This window comes from Hyperoodon ampullatus (assembly GCF_949752795.1).
Source record: "Hyperoodon ampullatus genome assembly, chromosome: X".
NCBI classification, from domain to species: Eukaryota; Metazoa; Chordata; class Mammalia; order Artiodactyla; family Ziphiidae; genus Hyperoodon; species Hyperoodon ampullatus.
Window position 1 is genome coordinate 17,533,025 of NC_136913.1, and position 9,973 is coordinate 17,542,997.

The following is a 9,973-nucleotide window of genomic DNA, read 5'->3' on the forward strand; positions in this document are numbered from 1 at the left end:
TTTGTCATGCGCTCATCCTCTATTTGCATAATTTCTTTGGAGAAAAGTCCATTCAGACCCTTTACCCTTTTAAAAACAGGGTATTTGTCTTTTTATTATTGAACTGCAAAAGCTCTTTATATATTATAGATACAAGGCCCTTATCAGATATGTGATTTGCAAATACTTTCTCCTCTTCTGTGGGCTGTCTTTTTACTTTCTTGATGGTGTCCTTTGCAGCATATCACAAGCCATTTTGACAGAAGCAGGATAGGACTTACCTTACAAAACAACACTTTGCCTTCTCTTCATGTTTCAGCAATAATATAGTCCATCCCTCTACCTCACCCCCAAAAGAAAGCAGAAGCCGCCAGCATAAATCTTTGGAGAAATCCTAATTCCTGTCCTGGTAGAAATTAGCAATTTCACAAGTGATATCAACGTGCAACCTCCTTTGTAGCCAATGAATGGAAAATGGGCTCTGAGGAAATCTGATAAAACACACAGGCCAGAATTAGTAAGAGGAAATCTAGAGAAAACTTCCAACACTTCTAAGATTGTTTTTTAAAGTACGATGCTATAAAAGGACACATTTTCTTTGTAACCTTGTAATGCATAATAATAATTTTCCTAATGTGCCTGTTCATCTGAGATTATTTCAATGACTGGCACAGCCTTCAGAAGGGCAGAGATGCCCACTTCACAATTGCTTCCCAATGTCTTGCTGTTGCCCACACTTCAAACTTCCTATGTTTCTTCCAGCTCTCACTAGGCCCTGCTGACTAAGTGAGACTCATAGGAGTTGTGAATTCTGGCTTAAATAATATCTTTCTTTAAACACAACCCCTGCTGAGTAAAGAACCTGGCTAGCAGGCGCCTTCCTCGCAGTTGGCATGCACAGCCCACCTTCTCATTGTTTCTAGTAATTCGCACACCTGAAACACGTCCCAGGCCCTTCTCCCAATGTCCTTCCTACCTCCCCTGCCCCAACCCCACTGATGAGAAAATTGCAAAATGCTGGATTAGTCTTTTCCGTTTAGTTGAACGATTGTTTGTTCTTACCTCTGCCTTGCCCCTTACTAAGTGCACATCCTGGAAAACACTTTGCCCCAGTGCAGAGATGTCATTTGGACTGGCACAGGGAATTGAAGAATAGAGTAGAGGCACTGTAGCTAAAGAGTAAGATTAAATCTAGGTGTTCTTCTCATTCCCTCCATTTTATTTTAGGTTGGTTATTCATACCAGTTGTGGTCCCACTAGTTAGTTCTTTGACTCACACTGTAAACACTGTAAATATTTTAGTTACCACTTGAGTGGCAATTTCATTACTTTTTCCTAAGAAAATACAGTGTACCCAAGGGCCAAGCAAATAGTGACAAAAGGGGAACAACCAGGTTGCACAATAGTATATGTATTTGGAAAAACTCTAACATATGTAGTAATTCAACAAGGATTTCTTGAGCATCTATTGTGTGTCAGGCACTGTCCTTGGTGCAGAGGTTATCATAATGAACAAGAGAGCCAAAGTCCCTGCCATTATGTTATAAGTAGATAGACAGATATGTCTATAGACAGATATACCTGTGTATAGATGCTATAAATATTGTATGGACATAGATTATTGTAATCTGCCATAAAGTACAAGAAAAACAAACAGGGTGGATGAAACGCATAAGAAACATTAAGCATAGATTATATGTAAAATACTAGTTTATGAAATATAGGTGAAACTCATAGCATGTTTTTTAAAAAATTTATTTATTTTTGGTTGCATTGGGTCTTTGTTGCCGCACGCGGGCTTTCTCTAGTTGTGTTGAGCGGGGGCTACTCTTTGTTGTGGTGCATGGGCTTCCCAATGCGATGGCTTCTCTTGTTGCAGAGCATGGGCTCTAGGTGCGTGGGCTTCAGTAGTTGTGGTGCACGGGTTCAGTAGTTGTGGCTCGCGGGCTCTAGAGCGCAGGCTCAGTAGTTGTGGTGCATGGGCTTAGTTGCTCCACGGCATGTGGGTCTTCCCGGACCAGAGCTTGAACCGGTGTCCCCTGCATTGGCAGGCGGATTCTTAGCCACTGTGCCACCAGGGAAGTCCCCATAGCATGTTTTAATTATACACCACGAGTGTGCAAGTAGATTGTGAGAAAAAGGTGGACTTCATAAGATTTAGTTAAAACGATAAGTTATTTCCCTCTACGACATCTTGCAGATGGAATATATGATGGAACAAAGAAGACTATCACTTACAGATAGATAGGGATGGAAAGACCAAGTCATTAGGTATGAGCATGCAATCTCTGAACTCACAGTTATGTCACCCCTAAATCAACCACCCATTCTGGTCTCACATGTGCCCTCTACCTTCTTGAAGGTATAGAATAGAGTTATAATAACTGTTTTAATATCCTTGTTTATGAATACTATTATCTGTTTTATTACTGGATCTTTTCCTATTGGTTGATTTTTCTCCTCATTGTGGGTCATTTTTTTCCTGCTTCTTCGCATGCCTGGTAATTTTTTATTAGATGCCACACATTGTGAATTTTACCTTAATGAGTACTGTGTATTTTTGTATTCCTATAAATATTCTTGAGCTTTGTTCTGGGACACAGTTAAGTTACTTGGAAATAGTTTGATCCTTCTGAGGCTTCCTTTTAAGCTTTGTTTTAAATGGGATCAGAGCAGCCTTTAGGCTAGGGGTAATTAATCCCTACTACTGAGGCAATGCCTTTCTGAATATTCTACCCAATGTCTTGGGATTTATTAAGTTTTTCCATTCTGGCCAGTGGAGACAGAAACTATCTGGGCCCTGTGGGACCTCCAAGGATTGTTCCCTCTAATCCGTTCAGGTAGTTCTTTCCCCAGCCTTGAGTATTTTCTTTACACAGAGGTGCTGGTCCGTACTCTACTGAAGATTCCCGATCTACACACCTCTGGAACTCTGTGCAGCCTTCTCCTCCCCTGTACTCAAACCGTGGCCTTGTTGGCATTCCAGCTCCATAAGCTCAGCTTCGAATGATAACTGGGCTCCCCTCGGCTTCTCTCAGGCCCGTAAGCTGGGAAATTGCAGGGCTCTATTTGTTTCCCCTTTCTCTGAGATCTCTGTCCTGTGTTGCGCTCCTTATATGATTTTTGCAACTTTTTCTGGAAAAGTCTAAAATTCTTTTAAGATGAGAAGACTTAAAAGTTTCAACATTAAGAAGAAAAGCATTTCTCCCTTCTCCACTCTAGGTCCGCTCCAGGCTGCCCACTTGCATCAGGAAAAGGAGGAGCGGTGTTGGCTTCTGCCCTCTTCCGCCATGCCGGCCACCTCTCCAAGATGCGGGTGTGTAGGGAGAGGAGCTAAGGCAACCCCACTTATGGGTCGCTTGTGCTGGGACCATACCCGGTCCAGGGGAAATGCATACCCTTCACCCCACACTTGTCTTCCATGTCCTGACAACTTCTTGGGAACATATGTAGCAAGCCATCTTTGAGTCCTTTCCCTAGGCTCATGGTGAGCAGTAGGCAACCCTCCAACACCCCCATTGGCAGAGAGGAACTCACCAGCACACCAATCTCTCTCCAAAACACTCTTCTAATTTCCAACTCTCTTTTCTGGGAATGCCCAGACTCACTGTGAAAATGAGTATTTTGTTTCTGGTACGAGACCTTCCAGAGCGCTCTTTTCTCTCTGCCATCAACTTTCTGCTGCCAGTAACATTCCAGATGATACCTGCTTCATCAGCCTAGGGCCTGGAGTGAAGATGACGATAACATGAACCAAAGCCCCCACTTGACTTAAAATGGACATTGAAGAACTTGAAAGAGATAAGGGTGTTAGCCATGCAGATATGTACAGGAAGAGCATTGCAGGCAGAGGCAAGGGCCAGTGCAAAGGCCCTAAGGCATCCTAGCACGCTCAAGCAACAGCAAGCCCAGAATCTCTAGATATTTAGAATCCCATCATCTCATTTTTTAAACACTAGTTTCTAGAAAGTTCTTCCATATATTTAAATGAAATCTTCTCTTATAACTACTACCCATTTATTCTTTTTTTAAATTTTTTATTTATTTAATTAATTTATTTTATTTTTGGCTGATTTGTGTCTTCGTTGCTGCACTGGGCTTTCTCTAGTTGTGGCGAGCAGGGGCTACTCTTCGTTGCGGTGCGCAGGCTTCTCATTGCGGTGGCTTCTCTTGTTGTGGAGCACAGGCTCTAGGTGCGTGGGCTTCAGTAGTTGTGGCACGTGGGCTCAGTAGAGGTGGCTCGCAGGCTCTAGAGCGCAGGCTCAGTAGTTGTGGTGCATGGGCCCAGCCGCTCGGTGGCATGTGGGATCTTCCCAGACCAGGGCTCAAACCTGTGTCCCCTGCATTGGCAGGCGGATTCTTAACCACTGCACCACCAGGGAAGCCCCCACCCATTTATTAATTTAATTCTTCTTCCACATGACAGCTTTCCAAGTACTGCCCTCAGGTTTCTCCCACCTCCCACACCCTTCGATCATTTCTCCATGACACAATATCCAGGCTACTCACCACCTTGATGATTCTCCTCAGGAAGAGTCCCTATTTGTCTCTATTGCTGTTCTGTGTGTACAAAAGACTTTTTTAAAATTAAACTTTATTTTGAGATGATTGTAGAAATCATACAGAGATCTGGTGTACCCTTTAACCAGTTTGCCCCAATGGTAACATCTTGCCAAACTGTAGTACGCTATCAAGGATACTGATATCAAGATATCAGGATGTTGACATTAAGACAGTCAACATACAGAACAGTTTCATCACCACAAGGATCCCTCCTGCTGCCCTTTGACTGCCACACCCATCTCCCTTCTCACCCTTCATCCCTAACTGCTGGCAACCACTAATCTGATCTCCATTTCTATAATTTTGTCATTTCAAGAATGTTATATAAATGGAACCATAGAATATGTAACCTTTAAGGATTGTCTTTTTTCACCCAGCACAATTCCCCTGGGATTCATCCAAGCTGTTGCATCAGTAATCCTTTCCAATTATTGCTGAGCACTATTCCATGGTATAGATGCACAACAGTTTCTTTAATCATGCACCCATTGAAGGACACCTGGGTTGTTTCCAGTCCTGGGTTATTATGAATAAAGCTGCGATGAACATTCATGTACAGGTTTCTGTGTGAACGTAAGTTTTCATTTCTCTGGGATAAATGCCCAGGAGTGCAAATTCTACGTCATATGGTAGTTGCCTGTTTAATTTTTTAAGAAACTGCCAAATTGTTTTCCAGAGTGGCTACACCGTTTTACATTCCCACCAGCAATGTACAAGTGATCCAGTTTCTCCACATCCTTACTAGTATTTGGTGTTGTCACTTTAAAAAATTTTAGCCATTTTGATAAGTGCGTAGTAATGTCTCACTGTGGTTTTAATTTGCATTTTTCCAATGGATAATGATGTTTAACATCATTTCATATGCTTTTCTGCCATTTGTTTATCTTCTTTGGTGAATGTCTGTTCATATCTTGTGCCCATTTTCTAACTGGAATGTTTGGTTTTTTATTGTTGAGTTTTGAGTGTTCTCTATATATTCTAGATAGCAATTCTTTGTCAGATATGGGGGTTGCAAATATTTCTCTCCCAGCCTGTAGCCTGTCTTTTTATCCTCTTTAACAGAGCAAAAGCTTTTAATCTTTTTAAAAAATTCTTTTCCATTATGGTTTATTACAGGATATTGAGTATAATTCCCCATGCTATACAATAGGACCTTGTTGTTTATCCATACTATATATAATAGTTTGGATCTGCTAGTCCCAAACTCCCAATCCAATCCTCTCTCTCCCCACCTCCCCCTTGGCAACCACAAGCCTGTTCTCTATGTCTGTGAGTCTGTTTCTGTTTCATAGATAAAAGCTTTTAATCTTGATGAGGCCCAATTTTTCAGTTTTTCCATTTATGGATGGTGCTTTTGATTTCAAGTTAAAGAACTCTTTCCCTAGACCTAGGGCTCAAAGATTATCTCCTCTTTTTTTCTAAAAGTTGCATAGTTTTACATTTTACATTTAAAATCCATTTTGACTCCCTCACCCTGCATTCTTCTAAAAGGTGCTCATCCCTCCTGTGTTTACGCCTCTCCAAACCAGACTCCCTAGAGCCCTCAAGCACTCTCTGTATGACTTGGCTTCAAATTACTTATGCACAATATCCAACTCGGCATGTATCAAGAATGATTTATCACAGCCCTGTTAAGTAGGTTGCCCCAAACTTGATCCGTATCTGCAGGTTGAATCAGACTGGAAGCAAGAATGCCTTGGCATTCCCACTTGAATCAGCAGAAAATATTAGAGACTGGGACTTATACCATTGGCACTCCTGAGGCCTTTGGACTCAGACTGGAACTATGCCACTGGCTTCCTGAGTCTCCAGCTCCCAGACCACAGATTGTTGGACTTCTCAGTATCCATAATCAGCCGTGTAGCTGACAGGGTCTTGGTGCTCCGGCCTGCTGTCAGGCCTGAGCCGCTGAGTTGGGAGAGCTGAGTTCAGGACATTGGACCACCAGAGACCTCCCGGCCTCACGTAATATCAATCGGCAAGAGCTCTCCCAGAGATCTCTGTCTCAACGCTAAGACCCAGCTCCACTCAACGGCCAGCAAGCTCCAGTGCTGGACGCCCCATGCCAAACAACTAGCAAGACAGGAACACAACCCCACCCATTAGCAGAGAGGCTGCCTAAAATCATACTAAGTTCACAGACACCCCAAAATACACCACCGAATATGGTCCTGTCCACCAGAAAGACAAGATCCAGCCCCCCCCCCATCAGAACACAGGCACCAGTCCCCTCCACCAGGAAACCTACACAAGCCACTGAACCAACCTCACCCACTGGGGGCAGAAACCAAAAACAATGGGAACTACGAACCTGCAGCCTGCGAAAAGGAGACCCCAAACACAGTAAGTTAAACAAAATGAGAAGACACAGAAATACACAGCAGGTGAAGGAGCAAGGTAAAAACCCACCAGGACAAACAAATGAAGAGGAAATAGGCAGTCTACCTGAGAAAGAATTCAGAGCAATGATAGTAAAGATGACTGAAAATCTTGGAAATAGAATGGAGAAAATACAAGAAACGTTTAACAAGGAACAAGAAGAACTAAAGACTAAGCAAACAGTGATGAACAACACAATAAATGAAATTAAAAATTCTCTAGAAGGAATCAATAGCAGAACAACTGAGGCAGAAGGATGGATAAGTGACCTGGAAGATAAAATAGTGGAAATAACTACTGCAGAGCAGAATAAAGAAAAAAGAATTAAAAGAACTGAGGACAGTCTCAGAGACCTCTGGGACAACGTTAAATTCACCAACATTGGGCTTCCCTGGTGGCGCAGTGGTTGAGAGTCCGCCTGCCGATGCAGGGGACGCGGGTTCGTGCCCCGGTCTGGGAGGATCCCACATGCCGCGGAGCGTCTGGGCCCGTGGGCCATGGCTGCTGAGCCTGCGCGCCTGGAGCCTGCGCTCTGTAGTGGGAGAGGCCACAATGCAGAGGCCACAACAGTGAGAGGCCCGCATACAGCAAAAAAAAAAAAAAAAAAAAAAAAAAAAAAAAAAAAAAAAAAAAAAATTCACCAACATTCGAATTATAGGCGTCCCAGAAGAAGAAGAGAAAAAGAAAGGGTCTGAGAAAATATCTGAAGAGATTATAGTTGAAAATTTCCCTAACATGGGAAAGGAAATAGTCAATCAAGTCCAGGAAGCAGAGAGAGTCCCATACAGGATAAATCCAAGGAGAAACACGCCAAAACATATATAAATCAAACTATCAATAATTAAATACAAAGAAAAAATATTAAAAGCAGCAAGGGAAAAGCAACAAATAACATACAAGGGAATCTCCATAAGGTTAAAAGCTGATCTTTCAGTGGAAACTGTGCAAGCCAGAAGGGAGTGGCAGGACACTTAAAGTGATGAAAAGGAAAAACCTACAACCAAGATTACTCTACCCAGCAAGGATGACATTCAGATTCGATGGAGAAATTAAAACCTTTACAGACAAGGAAAGTTAAGAGAATTCAGCACCACCAAACCAGCTTTACAACAAATGCTAAAGGAACTTCTCTAGGCAGTAAACACAAGAGAAGGAAAAGACCCACAAAAACAAACCCAAAACAATTAAGAAAATGGTCATAGGAACATACATATCGACAATTACCTTAAATGTAAATGGATTAAATGCTCTAACCAAAAGACACAGACTGGCTGAATGGATACAAAAACAAGACCCGTATATATGCTGTCTACACGAGACCCACTTCAGACCTAGAGACACATACAGACTGAAAGTGAGGGGATGGAAAAAGGTATTCCATGCAAATGGAAATCAAAAGAAAGCTGGAGTAGCAATTATCATATCAGAAAAAACAGACTTTAAAATAAAGACTATTATAAGAGACAAAGAAGGACACTATATAATGATCAAGGGATCAATCCAAGAAGAAGATATAACAATTGTAAATATTGATGCACCCAACATAGGAGCACCTCAGTACATAAGGCAAATGTTAACAGCCATAAAAGGGGAAATCAACAGTAACACAATAATAGTAGGGGACTCTAAAACCCCACTTTCACCAATGGACAGATCACCCAAAATGAAAATAAATAAGGAAACACAAGCTTTAAATCACACATTAAACAAGATGGACTTTAAGTGATATTTATAGGACATTCCATCCAAAAACAACAGAATACACTTTCTTCTCAAGTGCTCATGGAACATTCTCCAGGATAGACCATATCTTGGGTCACAAATCAAGCCTTGGTAAATTTAAGAAAATTGAAATCATATGAAATATCTTTTCCGACCACAGTGCTATGAGACTAGATATCAGTTACGGGGGAGAAAACTGTAAAAGATAGAAACACATGGAGGCTAAACAATACGCTACTAAATAACCAAGAGATCACTGAAGGAGTCAAAGAGGAAATTAAAAAATGCCTAGAAACAAATGACAATGAAAGCACGACGACCCAAAACCTATGGGAGGCAGCAAAAGCAGTTCTAAGAGGGAAGTTTGTAGCAATACAATCCTACCTCAAGATACTAGAAACATCTCAAATAAACAACCTAACCTTACACCTAAAGCAAATAGAGAAAGAAGAACAAAATAACCCGAAAGTTAGCAGAAGGAAAGAAATCATAAAAATCAGAACAGAAATAACTGAAAAAGAAATGACGGAAACGATAGCAAAGATCAATAAAACTAAAAGCTGGTTCTTTGAGAAGATAAACAAAGTGATAAACCATTAGCCAGACTCATGAAGAAAAAAAAGGGTGAAAACTCAAATCAACAGAATTAGAAATGAAAAAGGAGAAGTAACAACTGACACTGCAGAAATACAAAGGATCATGAGAGGTTACTATAAGCAACTATATGCCAATAAAATGGATAACCTGGAAGAAATGGAAAAATTCTTAGGAAAGCACAACCTTCCTAGACTGAACCAGGAAGAAATAGAAAATATAAACAGACCAATCACAAGCACTGAAATTGAAACTGGGATTAAAAATCTTCCAACATACAAGAGCCCAGGACCTGATGGTTTCACAGGCGAATTCTATGAACCATTTAGAGAAAAGCTAACACCTATCCTTCTCAAACTCTTTCAAAATATAGCAGAGGGAGGAACACTCCCAAACTCATTCTATGAGGCCACCATCACCCTGATACCAAAACCAGACAAAGATGTCACAAAGAAAGAAAACTACAGGCCAATATCACTGATGAACATAGATGCAAAAATCCTCAACAAAATATTAGCAAACAGAATCCAACGGCACATTAAAAGAATCATACACCATGACCAAGTGGGGTTTATCCCAGGAATGCAAGGATTCTTCAATATACGCAAATCAATCAATGTGATACACCATATTAACAAATTGAAGGAGAAAAACCATCTGATCATCTCAATAGGTGCAGAGAAAGCTTTTGATGAAATTCAACGCCCATTTATGATAAAAACCCTCCAGAAAGTAG